The following is a 17,950-nucleotide window of genomic DNA, read 5'->3' on the forward strand; positions in this document are numbered from 1 at the left end:
GTAAGAGATGAGCCTGGAAGGGAAGGTAAAATTAAAAAGTATCAGAACCCAAGAACCAGTAGTTAATGTCCTTAAGCATTAGGTAAAAGCACACAGGGAGATGGTGGGCAGAGCTCTGTGTGGCTTTCTCCTGACATTAGAGTTTGTCTCTATTGAGACCTGATAGGAAAAACTACAGTCATCCTGCTAACTGGAGACAGGTTAACTAGCAATTGTGAGAGGTGAATTTATTCTCTTCCAGGGTGTCAGAAAGCTGTAGAGCTGTAGTTTGAAGGATATAAGTCTATAAATAGTCTCTAGAGTTTCAGTTGAGTCAGTAGACATGGAGTTTTCTGATCTTAAAATTTGAGGCTAGAACCATGTACTGTGTTCCAAACTTGCTCTCCTTCCCATAAACAGCCCCTGGGCTTGTTATATGATTGTAGGCCTCACATATGTGCAAATGTATGCAACTAACAATATTTAATTAACAAAGCAAAAAGAAATTCCTTCATGTGTTGCTTTATGTGAGGTCTTGGACAATTAAAAAAAAAGTGAACAGTTATAAAGAATACAAACTTCACAAAAAGGAGCTCAAAGCAAATGTAGAAGTACAGAGAAGGGGGTTGGGAAAGGCACAAATGCAGAAGGCAATGCATTAAATTTCAGAGTACTGCTGAAGAAGAACAGTTTTCAGATTCTTCTTTAGGCTATCTTGAGGCTCAGCATCTTCCTGCCTCAGCCCCTTCATTGCTGGAGCTAAGGTCTGCACCGCCACGCCCAGCTGCAAAACGTGACAAGAAAGACTATAGAAGACACACTGCCTGTGTGTCATGGTTATTGTCAACTTGACAGGATCTCTAAGGATCAGGGCATGCCTATGAAGGGATTTCTAGATCAGGTTAACTGAAGTAACTGAGGCACGGAGACACACATTAAGTGTGGGTGACATCATTCGGTGGGCCAGGGTGCTGGATTGGATAATAGCAAGATGAGCAGCAACACTCACTTCTGTTTTCTGAGTTCTGATGCCAGGTGACTGGATACCTCATGTTACTGCTGCCACGCCTTCCTCAACACAATGGCTATACCCTAGAACTGTGAGCCAAAAATAAATCTATCCTCCTTTATGTTCCCCTCCTCAGGAACTTTACCATAGGCACGAGAAAAGTAATCAATGCACATGAACTTACACAACCTACATACAATCCTTGTCCACTATTTGGTGAAAAGCTTTGAAATTGTTCTCTACTCTCTCTGTACAGTGAGAAGCTTTGAAATTGTTCTCTTCTCTCTGTACAGCCTTTGAGTCAGCTCCTATGCTTCTTACTCCAGACATCAATCCCCACTCAGAACTCTGATCCCTTGAAGCCACATATCCAGACGCCACAGGGAGGATCTGCTAGCTGCCATTCACTTCTCCCTTCCCTTTGGCTTTCTTGTTGCCCTTTTTGGCTCTATGAATCATACTCACGTCCTTACGCTTGTACAGGGAACATTTTCCTGACTATTAAGTGAACTATTCCCCAGTCCCCACTCATATTGTGATGTGAAGACTGCTTTTATTATTTGACAGTTTCAGACATGAGTTTGGATCATTTGTCCTATCCACCTTTCAAAGCCTTCCTCCCGACTCCTGGTGTGAACCTCTTCTTCTCAGCCTTCTTTTGTCTCCTCTTTGTTTGGGACCCACTGAGTGGAGCTGGGATTATTTCTATGGGTGTGGCTGGGACTAGTTTTGGAGCACGTCCTGCCTTGCTTTTTGCCACTGTCACTAAAGAAACAGGCTGTTATAGTTTGGATGAGAATGGCCCCATAGGTTCATTTATTTCAATATTTTGGTCCCAGTTGGTAAACTGTTAGAAAGGCTCAAGAGATGTGGTCTTGTTGGAGGAAATGTGTCACTGGGGGATGGACTTTGAGGTTTCAAGAGCCTACATTAGACTCACTGTCCCCTTTCCTGCAACCTTTGGGTCAGATACAAGCTCTCAACCATTGCTCTAGTGCCATGCCTGCCTCAGTGCTGCCTCAGTGTTCCCTGACATGATGCAAATGAACTAGCTCTCTGAAACTATGAGCATCCTTCCAATTAAATACTTTCTTTTAATAAGCTTCCCTGGTCATGGTATCTCTTCATAGCAATAGAACAGTAGCTAAATCACAGGTCCAATAATTACTTTTCTGTGCTGAATAAAAACACCTTGTAACAGTAAAGAATAAAGCCTAATGATTTGTGTTCAAATTCTAAAAGACTTGTTTCTTGGCTCCTCACAGTGCTGTATAGATAACACTTAAGATCTCTATTTCCAGGTGGCTGGTAGGATGGAGCAGACTCCATGACTGACTGGGACCTGGTAACATGGTTTTCAAGCCCAACTCAGTTTATGAGGGGACAGGCACAAATTAATGGCCATCCCATGGTGATTGACGACTCTCATGAACTTTCTACAGGCCAAGTAAGGCAGAATGGAGTGAAAAGGACTTTGTATATAGGAGGTGACACACAAATATTCAGTGCTGTGTATATTCTCTCTTTCATCTCTTCGGTAGTTACTACTGTGCTCTCAGTCATTTCTCAGCTGGCCCTATGGTAAGTGTGAGTGCTTAGGACAGGGAAGTTCCCTTGGTTCCTGAATCCTATGGAGACTCAGAGACATCAGTTATGGAAGGGAGAGTCCATCTTACCTCCACCATTTTTCTAGCCACTTAGGGAAATGTCAAATGGATCTCTATTCAGGACCCTTCAGAGCATATCATGGTGAGTGCTAAGGCCAAAGTTCTTCTCTTGTCCAGACAGACCTTCCATTTCCTCTGGATGATAGTCTTACAGGATGAAGCTAGGACACAGCCATGTCATACCATCTATACCTGGGAGTGAGCTGACAGAGCCAACCAGATGCATGTGGGAAAAAACTTTTTGAAGCTTTATCCGATTTCTCCCAAGAGAAGTCACACGGTAATTAAAATAGTAACTGTACAAATGCTTACAGATGCTGGGGGACATGGATGCCAGGCCTGGGTAGGTCAGTGGTAACTAATATCACTCAGAATACAGGGTAGGCACAGCTATAGTCAAGGAAGGGCCACATCTGCAGAGGCTTTGTAGAGGGTCCTCGGGGCTATGTGAATGTTTTCCGGGACCCCCTCTTGAGAAGCAAAGAAGTACAGATTTTCAGAGAGGTACAAATGTCTCTCTAAGGCCAATCTCAATTGGCATCAACTGTCAGGTAATTTCTGATCATTTGGGCCAGTTGGAGAATCTTTTGTTTGACTCAGATGCCATGAGCCACAATCACCTTTTCTTCTGGCTAGCTCCAAAGATTAGCTCCATGAATCTTATCAGTTTTTTCCCCACAATTTTGAAAGGAGATAATGGTTAAAGGTGTTTTGTTCCTATCCATTCTAAAGAGAAAAGGAGTAGGTGGAGTTGCCCTGGCTGTGCAGCAGTCTCTGTGTTCTACCCTTTCTACATGTAGCTTCCAACCCTCACACCAGGATCCAAAGAGCACTGAATTCTGAGTCTGAAGGCCACACTCCAGCCCAAGTCCTTTGCTGACCTCTGGACACTCCTCTTGCCAGTCGGTAAAATAAGTATAAGTTGGTTGTGGTAATCTCTCGAATCTCTGATAGACTTAGACTATTCTTTGAAATCTCAAATCTTAAGACATGGCAAAGACTCATTCATTGTTTCCCCGATAACTAGTTCTGTATCTTAAGAGTGGACAGCATCAGGGGCTGGAGAGGTGGCTTAGCAGTTAAGAGCACGCACTGCTCTTCCAGAGGTCCTGAGTTCAATTCCCAGTAATCACATGGTGGCTCACAACCATCTGTAATGGGAACTGATGCCCTCTTCTGGTGTGGCTGAAGACAGCTACAGTGTACTCATATAAATAAATAAATAAATAAATAAATAAATAAAAATTAAAAAAGAGATTGACAGCTTCATCTTATTATCCTCTCTCTCTCTCTCTCTCTCTCTGTCTCTCTCTCTCTCTCTCTCTCTCTCTCTCTGTGTGTGTGTGTGTGTGTGTGTGTGTGTGTGTGTGAGGGAGAGCCTTTTCAAAGAGGGCCATTATTTTTTAAGTTAATTAATATGATGTCAAATTTACTTTGCTATGAAGATGGGAACAATCTTTTTTTGTATTCAACAACAAAACATTTGGAAATGTGAAAACACATTTTGTCCTTAGTGAAAGCCACTAATATAAATTCGTAGTAAGTTCTCTTCCAGATGAGCACCCTTTGAACTTTATCCTTCCTCTGTCTGCTGTAAGTCTGTAAAGCCATGCAACAGAATCCACATAGGGACTTGGAAATATTTCTAGTTAAAGTGTAAGGATTTAATGCTAAGGGTTACTAACTATTAGCTCATGTTAGACAACTATGCTCAGTGCTGTAGTTCATTTATACATGTCTTTCACAACATCAACGGGGAAAAATATTAAGCCTTAAACATTAGTCTCTTCAAGTAGACAATGATCTATGATGATCCAGGTTAAAAAAATTTAAATCTAGTACAGTGTAAAGTATGCATTTAAAATGACATTTTGATTGACCACTGTTGGGGTCCAAGGTTCTTTTATGATGTTGCATAGTACATTGACAGAAGGGTAAGGAAGAGAACCACTGATACTCAGCATCATATGGTGTTGACAAGCTAGAATACTTGTAGGTCACATGTAGTATTTCACTTCTAAAACTTCAAATTTCCATATGTTCCTCAAGACAAAAATCCCATCTACCATAGAGAAGCTATACTTACAATGAATCTACCTTTTATTGCTATTTTGATCAACAAAGGAAAGAGTCTTAGATCATATTCATTTTTCTTTGCTGGTCATTATGAAAGGAGAGTCCTCAAAAGTTGATTTTACTAAATTTATATATATGACCTAGATGAAAAAGACAAAATATTTCTGTGTCCCACACTGTGCCTTGTGTGTTCCATACACTATCCAGGGTCAACAGGTGATGTCCATCCTCCATCTCAATCTACTGTGTTAGTTCTCTATGTTAGAAGTACTGTTAGTTCTCTATGTTAGAGAACAAGGGGAAAGTAAGGCAAAGACTTACTAGTGATGCAAAGTCACATGAAACATTTAAGTATACTTTTCTGTATTTCCCGAGTTATTCTAAACCACCACACTCTCCTTCCCTTTTTTAAAGCAACACCCAAAAATTTCCATCATGAATTCAAGAATTACAACAGGTTGTAACAGGCTTACTGTACTACAAAAATTAATGCCTTCTTATTATTTCATATAAATGCTTCATTAATTAAAACATTAAAATCTGAGGACTCAAAATGCCACTCATTGTATTTTCATGACCAGCAGCTTCCATAGAAAAATGAATAAAAATCTCCTCTAATAGGCAGGGCTTTAGACCACATCTCTTCTTCCTTGAATTAATTTCCATTCCAAAGTCTAATAAAATATGATCTTAACTGAATTTTTTTTGTTCAAGATATATTTTAAACCCTTTTGTATAAAATGTTTATAAGTGAAAGATAAGTTTTCTATTTCTTTTCACTGTTTGGTAATACTATTAAATCCTTTTGTGTGCTGAGTTATTGCCACAATGATTACTAATCAAGGAAACCAGTATAAATATTTCCCTTTTCCCTGTGATGTTAGGATTTTGTGTATTTTAGATAAGCATTCTACCACTGGGCTGCACCCTCTGCTACACAAACACACTAAAAATGTTGACATTTACTAAACAAAATGATAAAAAATACTGCTAATGAGTCTTATAATGAATCCAATGAGGCTTTTTCTCCCCCATGGGTTGCCTGGAAATGTCTGGAGTCCTTCTTGCTAAAATGAGGCAGTTTTCAGCATAAAGTTAATTCATAACTTTCATTTTCATCAGATACAAGCACCAAAAAACCCTGTTCGCGCAGGCAGAGGTGAAATAAAAGAGTTTTCTTATGGCTACATCATTCCATTCAATTTTCAAAAGCTCTTCTTCTGTTATATGCCAAAAATAATTGACCTGTCACAAAAATTATGCTTAATGATTTATAATTGGGCAGCATAGTTAGGTCCTTTATCAATTTGGTTGGAGAGAAGAACTGGAAAGTACCTGATATTCGGAAGCGTTCGCTGTCACTAGTGTTATACTGACATGCTCAACCATGTCAGTATTTCCACTGCTTTAGTTAGGTCCTGACAGAGAGGCTCATCGACTGCAAAACACTGCAGCCTAGTGAGGTTCCCAGTGCTTAAGGAGAATGTCTGCATTTATAAAGAAGAAGAGTCTTTGGAAAGCCTGGAGGGGACATGGAATGGTGCGGGTGTATTTATTCACATCAGTTTTAGAAAAGGTACAGGACACCTAGAAGGGGCTCCCTTGAAAGGTCTGGAGCGCTCTCAGGGAAACACAGAACTGGTGAGAGACACATATAAGCACAGTGTGGCAGTTGAAGATTTGAGGGGATGAAGTCTGTAGAGAATATTCAGGGAAGGTAGTGAATTGAACATTCATTCTAAATAGGGGAGCCAGGAAGCTGACTACTGAACCAGGTTTTGGGGAAAACTTTTTGGAAGGTCGAGATGAACAGTCTGATGATAGGTGGACTAATTTCCCATAGGCAGCTTGGGAAATGCTCAGTACTGCTGAGTGGCCAGGGTTCCAGTATGTTACATATATGACTGCATGTGCACATATATGCAGATTCTCAGAGGTGTGTACAGGGAGCCGAGAGAGCCTCTGTCATCAGTGCCACATGGAGTCTGCTTTCACTAGTGTGTGTAAATGCTGTGCTTTCTCACCAATACTTGCCAGTTCTCATAGTTCTCATAATGTGAAGCTGGCTTGCTACTCTTCAAAATTATATCCTCGTTAGCTTGATACAAACTGTTTAGTATCTCATCTGAATGCCATTATCAATACATCCAAAGGGCCAGGTCTCTGAAGACCATCCCATGGTGAAGGAGGCAGTATCAGAAAACTCAACATAGACCATGGCCACATCTCTGGTTATCTTAAGAGTCAAATATTTTATTCTTTGCATCAACTTATCCTTATCCCTTCAGCATGTGAACTATGCCTAGTCCTAGAAGCCCTAATGTACCTATTAGAGTCTCAGTGTAAGAAAATGCAAACTTACTTCAGTATAAGATAGAGTTACATTCTTATTGCTGTAACCCTTTCATTAAAAATATGCATAAAGAACTGCTTCTGCTTTTGTATCCTCCACCTCCTTCCCTTCCTCCCCATCATCCAACCATCTCACGGGCAGCCTATTTTTCAATTGCTGGGTGAGTCCATTGCTCCTAACCAACCCTAGCTACAAAATGTAGTAGAAGATAAAACAAAACGTGGCTAACGTGAAAAACTTGAACATAATGACAGGTCTAATGATGGATATATGTTTGGAACTGGTTGTAGCAAAATTTTCTCATGACCTCTGTCAGAGTTATTGAAGAATCTAGCCTCATTCATCTTCAACAACTGGATCGGAAAAGTGAGTTTTGAATAATTGCTGGCCATGATAACTGGTATATGCTTTTTTCACTGGCTGAAATGAAGCATAGTCAAAAAAGTTTCAGTTCATGAAGCTATCAAATACATGGTAAAGACTTATATCTTAGAATTTCAAGTTATATCAACTAAATACACACATATGTTTTGATTAAGTCATTCAAGATAAAGTTATTTCTTACAATGAAAGAGTTCTATCTAGTAAATGTTTACATTTTTTTTTCTGACTCAAGATAGACATTTCAATTGTAGAAACCTTTATTTTCAAAGCATAGTAATTTGACAGTTACACTACCCATGCCTTACCTTTTCTAAGCATATTTATTTGTATTAAACAGGAGTATAATCCAATTTAGGATATGCTTGCTGGAGAACACCTGGAGAACACTTCCTTTGTCAGACAGTTGGTCCATTGCCTCCTAACCTTGACTTTGAGTATGGAGCAATGCCAGTGTGATTTAGAGGCAAGTCTTCCTTCCTGGAGGTCGTACTCAGTCAGGTGTCTCCCTTTTCTAGCTCCTTGCCCCACTACGTGGGAGTCTGTATGGTAACACAATTTCTTTATGTAATCTCCCTGTAGAAAGTTGTAGGATTTTTCGTTCTACATGTTGATATCAAAACCTTGACCAAAGGTTTCTAAATGCATATGTTTTTTGAAGGATGGGTACTTACTTTCCATGAACATTCTTCAAATTTTATTTTAAACTTTATTATAAAAAGTTTTCAAAAATATTCACACATCAAAAATAATGAGATCAGATCCAAATACAACTCAACAAACTTCTATACAGTTAGAGTAGTCATTCAAAATAGAAGCTGTGGAGCTTCACGATGGCTTTCATACTCTTGCTATCAAGTATATTTTCATGGACTTATCTACCACCAAAAATCTACAGGGTTATAACTAGAAAAAATTTAACTTTATATCTTCTTTTATAATTTCCTCATATGTTTTTGCCTGCATTTATTCCCTCCCCATCCCCTGTTTAGTCTTGTTTCTCTTTTGCCTGTTACACAGTACCCAGATACACATTTGAATACACATGAACGTATATTATTGGGTAGCTTCTGCACATGAGGCAGAACATGTTTTTATTTTTTTTTCTTGTCCTGAGGTTATGTGACCTCACGTAATATTATTCATTCTATGTCCATTCATTTTCCTGAGTCTTTTGTGACTCCACTTTTCTTCAGAGCTGGATTCTCATTATCGATTCATCTAGTTGGTGGGCAGCTAGGTTGATTTCAGTTCTTTGCCATAGTAACGAAAGCAACAATAAACATAAAGCACCTCAACCCAAGTATTTCTGTTGTAGGGGATGGAGTTCTTGGTGCGGTCCAGGAGTGAAACAGCAGGGTTGCAAGGTAGTTCTAATTTTAAGTTTGAGAGACACGGCCAAACTTATAGACACAATGGCTGTATTAATTTGCACCCCTCCTTGTAAAACAGTGAATAAAGATTTCTCCACTCCACATCCCTTCCAAACATTTATTGTCAGATTTGTTGAAGATAGTCATTCTAACTGGAGCAACATAGTATTTCAGAATAGATTTTCATTTGTAATTCCCCAATCACTTTTAAAAATAGTTACTGGTATTGGATGGATCACAGGGGCCCCAATGGAGGAGCAAGAGAAAGTACCCAAGGAGCTAAAGGGGTCTGCAACCCTATAGGTGGAACAACAATATGAACTAACCAGTAGTCCCCGGAGCTCGTGTCTCTAGCTGCATATGTAGCAGAAGATGGCCTAGTTGGCCATCATTGGAAGGTGAGGCCCTTGGTCTTGCAAACTTTATATGCCTCAGTACAGGGGAACGCCAGGGCCAAGAAGTGGGAGTGGGTGAGTAGGGGAGTGGGGGGGGGTGGTATGAGGGACTTTTGGAATAGCATTTGAAATGTTAATGAAGAAAATACCTAATAAAAAATATATTTACTGGTCCTCAAGTAATACTATGTCTATTTTTTTATCTTAGCCATTCTGACTGGTGTGAGGTGGAATCGCAGGGTTGTTTTGTTTTACATTTCCCCGATGACTGAGGATGTTGAACATTTCTTTAGGTGCTTCTCGGCAATCCTGGGCATATACCCAAAAGATTCTCCAACATCTAACAAGGTCACATGCTCCACTATGTTCATAGTAGCCTTGTTTATAATAGCCAGAAGCTGGAAAGAACCCAGATGTCCTTCAACAGAGGAATGGATACAGAAAATGTGGTACATTTACATAATGGAGTACTACTCAGCTATTAAAAAGAATGAATTCTTGAAATTCTTAGGCAAATGGATGGAACTATAAAATATTATCCTGAGTGAGGTAACCCAATCACAAAAGAACACACATGGTATGCACTCACTGATAAGTGGATATTAGTGCAAAAGCTCAGAATACCCAAGATACAATTCATAGACCATATCAAGCTCAAAAAGAATGAAGACCAAAGTGTGGGTGCTCTGGTCCTTCTTATAAAGGCGAACAAAATACTCATGGGAGCAAATACAGAGACCAACTGTAGACAGAGACTGAAGGACAAAAACTGCCCCACCTGGGGATACATCCTATATACAGTCACCGAACCCCGACACTATTGTGGATGTGCTGGCTGAAAGGAGCCTGATATAGCTGTCTCCTGAGAGGCTCTGTCAGAGCCTGACAACAGAGATGAGCCAACCATTGGACTGAGCATGGGGGCTCCAGTGGAGGAGCTAGAGAAAGGACTGAAGGAGCTGAAGGGGTTTCAGCCCCATAGGAAGAATGACAATATAAACCAACCAGACCCCGAATTGCTCCCAGAGACGAAGTCACCAACTAAAGAGTGCACATGGAGGGACCCATGGCTCCAGCAGCACATGTAGTAGAAGATGGCCTTGTCAGGCATCAGTGGGAGGAGAGGCCCTTGGACCTGTGAAGGCTGGGTGGACGCCCCAGTGTAGGAGAATTTGAGGGTGGGGAAGCAGGAGTGGGTTGGTGGGTAGGGAAACACCCTGATAGAAACAGGGGGAGAGAGGATGGAATAGGAGGTTTTTGGGGGAGGGCCAGAAAGAGGATAACATTTGAAATGTAAATAAAATATCCAATAAAAGATAGTTACTGGTCATTTGCTTCACCCTCCTCTATATTTTAGAACCGTCTATTCAGTTCATTTACCCATCCATTGGTTGGCAGTTTCCATGGTATTTAACTTCTGAAGTTCTCTGTGAATTCTGGATATTATCCCTTTGTTTGAAGTATAGCTGGTAAAGATTTTCTTCCATTCTGTAGACTGTCTGCACGCTATGCTGTTTTTTTCCTCTTTGCTGTAAGAAAACTTTTATCTTTTTTATAGACCCATCTATTGATACTTGGGACTAGTTTCTGTGGTACTGGTGTTCTTTTAAAGAAGTTCACACTGACCCCTTAGTGTGTATATTTTGATGGATGAATATGTAATTTTCATAAATGTTTTGATAAACACTTGACTGTTTTAACAATGGTTTAATTATGCTTTATGCATAGGGGAATATACTGAGAATTTCTAAAGTAATATTTTAAAAATTCTGCTCCATTTCTGAAGTTTTAAGTATCTTTATTTTCTTTAGAGTCATTTCCTTTAATCAATCTTTCTTTTATGCATTTAAAAAGTGGTCTGGCTGGCCATGATGGAGCACACCTTTAATCCTGGCACTTGTGAGGCAGGAAGAGCTTTGTGAGTACACCAGTCTGGTCTACACAGTGAGTTCTCAACCAGTTGCAGCTACACAGTGAGATGTACGAAGGGGTTGGGGGAGGGAGAGTATGGAGGACAAATGGTCTGGTAATTCTCTGCTGTCTCATGTTTCCATGAGAATGGCAGCAACGGCAGGAAGTAGGTTTCCTTGGCATTCAAGAACCTCAGTATATTCTTATTTTGGTACAAAAGGCTTAAAGACAGTAGTCCTAGATGCTGCACATGGAACAGAGTTAGACTAATTAGAATCCCACTGCACCACTGGGCAGTGGTGGCGCACGCCTTTAATCCCAGCAGGGCTGGGAGGCAGAGGCAGGTGGTTTTCTGAGTTCGAGGCCAGCCTGGTCTACAAAGCGAGTTCCAGGACAGCCAGCAGGGCTATGCAGAGAAACCCCGTCTCGAAAAACCAAACAAAAACAAAAACAGAATTCCACTGCACTGAAAGACTGCTTGACTTTTTGAGTTAAGCCATGCATTGACATAGGTAACTAAGTTTCTAAATACAGTAATCACTATATTGGCTTGCTGGTCAGTCTTTACATTTAGTCCTCATCAAAATAAGGTTCCATTTTATTTTTACATGCTGTTCTTGCTGGATTGTTGTTGTTGTTGTTAACTAGACTAGACACAAATTAAGTTTTCTATGAAGAGGAACCTCAGCTGAGAAAATGCCTTTGTCAGACTGCCTATATATAAGTCAGTCTTGAATTTTCTTGATTAATGATTGATGTGGGAGGACTCAGCTCACCATGGCTTATGCCACCCAACAAGGCAGGCTGGGCAAGCCACGAGAATCTAGCAGTAAGAAGTATTCTTCCATAGTTTCTGCCTCCAGATTCCTGCCTTGACAGATTTCAGTGATAACTTTGACCTGAGAGTTGTGAGATGAAATAAATACTTCTCTCCTCAAGTTGCTTTTGATTAAGATATTTTATCACAGTAAGAGACACACTAAGACACATGCTTTCTTTAGCATATAGCCAAACAGGATTCCTTGTTTTAAATTCATGGTAATATTATGGCTTGAAAAGTAATCTACAGTATTTGAGTATTGACTAATCACTATGAGATAGAGATCAGGACAACATGCATACATTTGAGAGTCTCATCATAGAACTGGGTCTTTGCATTCTGTGGCTGGCATGCATCTATCTTCTGTTTAATTCGTATGACACCTCCAGTGGAGATACCATGATTCCTATTTTGCAAATTGTACAAAAAGTTCAGAGATAGAGAAATGGGTCAGCAGGTAAAGACACATACTGTGAAGCCCTACAACCTTAGCTTGATTTTTTAACCCACAGAATAAAAGAGAACTGACTCTCAAATTTGTTCTCTGACCTTATATCTGTACTATAGCATTCATGCCCCTACTCCTATACATACAGAGAAAATAACTAAATAGGTAAAATATTTTAAAAGTCCAACTAACAAATTATTTTTCCTACCCTTGAGGGTATGTGTGATAGAAAGTCTGCCAGACTCAGAAAAGCAGCAAGCATATTAAAAAGAATCACAAAAGCTCACTTAGGCAAGGATTAACTCAAGTAAGGTTATATTAACTCACCAAGAAAATATAATCAGAGCCGTACTAGAATATTTGCAATTAACATTTTCTAAGCTGAATGATCCTTTACATTCAATTGAACAAGTTTTAGTCACATATATCCAAGGCTTGCAGAGGATTTGAAAGTATTTTTTAATAAAAACACTTCAAGTCCTTCTTAAGTACTTCTGCGGCCTCACCTCTGAATGGAACAGGAAGGCTGGGAGTGGAGAGCAGTTGCTGCTGCCAAGAACAAAAGGAAGCCATCGTTTCCACTGTCAAAATAGAAACACTGTCTCCAAGTCGTCTAGTGTACAAAAACATGTGACTTTTATTTAATCAACACCTCAGAAAATTGACCTTCGGGATTTGCCAAGTTGCCGAGGGGCTCAATTTGGAAGTGACTGTGACTCGGGTCTGTCAGAGCAGGTGAGGCATCTGCCACATCGACAAGGCAATCTATGAAAAGTATCATCCCCTGCACTTTCATCTTTCATCATTAGGTCTTCAGGGTTAGTGATTTGGCCTACATCTGCATAGCTGCCCATAAGGCACTGCAGGGCTACCACTAGTGATCTCAATTTAATATAAAACTGGTCAAGCAGAGAATATTTTTGTATGTTATATTAAACTGTTGTTGGAGGCTTTACCTAGTAGAGACTCAGTAAGTTTTACAAATAAGTGCCTTTTTAAATTTGCTCTTAAGTTTAGAACTCCCTTGGCCCTGAACACTTTCCGTTTTTTCTTGAGGAAATAATTACTATTTGATCCAGAGTCCTTGATGCCTTGTGCCTTAGGTTCTCAGGAAGATTAGAAAAAGTGAAAGATTTTTTTTTACACCTATTTATCTATCTAGCCATCCATCAATCTGTCTATCATCTATTATCTATCTGTCCAATCTAATGTATCACATATCTATGCATCTACATATTTATGTATCTATTTATCATCTATCTATGCATTTATCTATCATCTGTCTACTATCTATTACTTATTTTCTATGTATCTTTGTATCTATCTATGCACACACATATCTATATATTTATATAAATCTGTCATCTATGTATATATCTTATTCATCATCTACTATCTATCATCTATCTATGTATCTATCTATATCTATGTATCTATGTATCTATCTATCTCTACCTATCATCTATCTATCTGTCGTGTGTGTGTGTGTGTGCGCGCGCGACATGACTCATGGCATATGAGCATAATTTGTGGGATTGCTTGTCTCCACTCATCACATGAATTCTAGAGATCTAACTCAGATCATCCCACATGAGGGCACACAACTTTATCTGCTGAGCCATCTCACCATGCCCACCAATTGAATTTTTATTGCTATTTTTCTTGAGTCCCTTTCCCCTTTGTTTTCTGTTACATATACTTTGAGTTCTCCTGGCTTATTGATAGACATGTTAGGAAAAGGTAGATTTTATTTCCACTCATTCAAAAAAATTCTAGGTTCGAATAATGCTTATGATCCCTTTTGACATTTACCGCCATTTAGAAAGAAAACGTATCTTTCCAATATAAAAAGAAAAAGGAGTCAAACTACTCTCTTACAAACACTATTTACCTTTGAGTGTCCCCTTAAACACTCCTTCCTGCCCTCTGAGACCACAAGCCTAGGAACTGTAAAAACAAGGTGTATCTGGAGTCTGGGTATCTAACCCAGTGAGGAAGGCATCTTACTGCTACACTATTAAATTCATGATGACAATTTGAGACTTTTGACATCAAAACCTAATCTTCTGCATGGCACATAGCAAAAGACTCAGAGGACTGTGAGTCGTCTTCCACATCTCAGGCAAGATGACAAGGGACCTGCAATGCCACTTTGATGTTGAACATCTCAGAGACGCCAGTCCCTGGACCCACATGACCTCCCATGATTCCCAGAGGCCCATCCAGCGTCAGACCAGTCACCTGTCATCTTCTTACCTCCACCCCCTTTCAGCTGTACTGAAAGTGAAGGTTAAAGATTAAAAATGAAACTGTCACCATATATCTATCACAAAACCTTGTATTTAGTGTTTCTAAAACGTTTAAAATATAAAGTGATAGCTGCTTTTCTTTTACCATAGATTGCATTTCTTCAACTGTTATGTCTTCTTAGTTTCATACTGGTGACTTCTTAAGTTTACTATCTATAAAACTATCAAACGCATGAAGCTTTCAAGCTGCTCAGCATAATACAAGGTGCTCAATGTCCTGTACTGGATTCAGACCACATCATATGCCTTACACTGAACAGAGCCTTGCAGTGGTCTTTTGCTACCTGAGTGACAGGTGTATAGGGGCTGAGAAGTTCCAGATCAATCAAGATTATAATATCATCCCTCCCTCCCTTTGACTAAGAGCCTAAAGGTGAGTGAGTGACTTCCTGAATTTTTGTTTTCCATGGCATCCATGCAGACAAGTGGCTAATTCTTCTTGCTCTAGCTCAAGAATCTCTTAAAGTTCCTTCATTGCTGTCTCAGTAGCCTCAGGTCTGCATGCCATCACATGCCCTGGTGTAACGGAGGCTGGCTCTACCCTCTAGTAACACAAGGACCATCACCTTCCTGCATTCTTTCTTATGGTTCCCTCTTCTTTTCATCTAACACAATGTAGGTGATTAAAACTCTCCTTCAGTCATCAGACCACTAGAGGTGTCAGGTGAGTGGGGTCTGTCAAAGATTTTGGACATCTGACATCTTGGTCTCAGATACAATACATGTTCATTATTCTACACATCCCCTCCAAATGCATTGCCATAATGTGATAAAGCAGCATATGAATGTGGGCAGGCAGTTGGGGGCGGGATCCTCCAGGACTGTGAAAGCCTAGGTGTCTAAGGATTACCCATCTGATATGCCCACCCACATCTGCAGCCCCAGCAATGAGGCTGCCAGTTCATTATGTTTGCCTTCTTATTTGTGTACATTGCCAAAAGTTTGGGACATACAGACTTGCACAAAATGTGAAGATGATTTATTCAAACTGTTTCCTGGGTTTGTACTAATGAATAAAAGCATATATATTGAATATTGAAAGATGCCCTGACAGATGTTCTTTTGTGTTTCAGTGGTAATCCCCAAAGACTAATATACCATAAAATATGTGGAGAAAGGTATGCAACTAGGTTTACACTCATATAATGTGTTCTTGTCTAACACATATATATCCTGCAAAATTACCACCTAAAGTCTGCTCAATTCCACTGAGTGGTTAGCCTATAGACCATGAAAAGTCACACCATGATTTTCCCACGGATCCTTCTTGCCACTCAAGCAGGCTTGGTGATGTGTATCTCCTTGTAATGGTGACAAGATCAGCAGCTGAGCCCATCATTTGGGGAAACTTGTATAGAATTGTTTCTAGCCCTATCCAAAATCAACAGACTACACAGTCAGTAAATTAAATGTTTCATACACAAACCACCTGTCTAACACACAATTATGGCGGCCCAAAATAACTTGGCTTTATTGGTCAGAAAACACTCACCTCAGCAAAACTACCAATCCCCAAAATAACCTGCATGGATACTGAGGTCCAGACCTAAGTTTTCAAGGTCAGCTCTCAGGACTTGAGGCATTCCTCATTTTCCTTTGCTAAAAGGAAAGGATGGTTCACTATTACCAAATTTTACCTGGCATGTTTTTAGATTAGCAATTGAGGAAAATACTAACAACTGGAATGAGATACTCATCCTTAGGACAATCATGGATTACATTTGGTTGCTTTTAATTCTGGTCTGTGTTTTTTTGTTTTGTTTTAAAGGACACACACAGAAGAAAGTTTGATAATGTATGAAGAAAATTAGATATGTCACCGCACTATAGTGTTTATTCACTTACTTTATCTTCAAAGAATTTAAGATTTGTTCCCTCTATCTATTGTGTCAGTGATGGACTCAGGCAAACAGAATTCACGCATTTCTCATGTGTCTTTACATCCTGGTAGAACCAGGGTCTTTTGGAGACTCAGGTATCACTGACTAAATGCTGGTACCATATGATGCTGAGCACAATACTTCAGGAGGCTGCAAGTGTGGAGTCAGTTATGGTCCTGTTCTTAACATACCTTAGACTCAAAGGGTCCACTGAAGTGGTATTACCTAAGATTACCCCTGAGTTACCCACTAACAACATTTCTGCTTCCTGTTCTCTCATCTTTATGTTTTACAGACTTATGGTTCCTCATCCTAGAGTTCTATGAGTAGACACAACAAGGACTTTATTGAGCTGAAAGTTAAGACTGCCCATCACTTTGGGCTCTTCATGCCCTTGTAGGTCAGGAAAGGGTTACAATGATGGCTAGGGTGACTAATCTAGACTACAAAGGGTAAACTGGACTACATCTCATGCAGAAGTAGGGAAGAATGTCTCTAGAATACATGCTACCCCTTGGGGCATATCTCAGAATTACAGTGTTCTATGATTAAGGTCAATGGAAACTACCCTAACCCATTCCAGGCCAACTACTAAACTTTTAAGAATGAAGAATTGCACTAAGTAATGAACTATGACCAGTCTAGGCTCTTAATAAAGGCCAAAAAGAAGTTAGTTGATAGAAATACCAGTCCATATCATGAATACTGTTACAGAAATGATGAAAACAGCCATCTTCTTGTTTTGCTATGAATATGTTTCTAGGTATATGCAAACTATGCAAAAAGATACATCGCTTTCTTTTGGTCTTCTTTCCGCTCCGTGACATTTATGTCAGCACTTAATTATCTAACTTTATACCAGGAAATGGCTGAGACATGTCTCAAGGGTGTTGCCCCTGGAAGAAGGGAATCCCAAGTTTTTGATTGTGTGCAGCAGAGCTGCATTGTGTTGCTTGATATTAAGACCTTGTCATTATCTATACTTGGAGAGTAAGTGTGGTTTAAAGGCATCCATGTGGTCAGGGGTGAACTCTTGACAGTTGTTTATATGTCATCTGATGAGTCGAAGTGAGGAAACTATTTGTAGGGTGTCTGAGGCTGCTGTGGAGACATTAGCATGTTAATTAGTATAGATTATAAGAAAAAGACATGCCTTCTGGAGGTCAGGCTTCACAGAATGAAGCATCCAATCTGCCCAGGGTCAGAAGACAACAAAATGCTTTGTTTGCCTGGGGGCATCTCATCACCTTTGGACAGCAGAACCTCTGGCTTGAGGAATCTTACACTAAAACTGACTCGCCTTTCTGGTATTCTGAGGCTGTAGCCTACAGATGGCAGATGGTAGGGCT

The 17,950-nt window shown here is 39.9% G+C and overlaps 1 protein-coding gene across 12 annotated transcripts in view; it reads right to left on the reverse strand.

The window, feature by feature from the left end:
* The window catches only part of Cobl (cordon-bleu WH2 repeat), a 228,347-nt gene that overhangs the window by 31,247 nt on the left and 179,150 nt on the right, over nucleotides 1-17,950 (reverse strand). The gene's annotated exons all lie outside the window — the stretch shown is intronic.

This window comes from Mus musculus, chromosome 11 (genome assembly GCF_000001635.26).
Source record: "Mus musculus strain C57BL/6J chromosome 11, GRCm38.p6 C57BL/6J".
Lineage (NCBI taxonomy): Eukaryota > Metazoa > Chordata > Mammalia > Rodentia > Muridae > Mus > Mus musculus.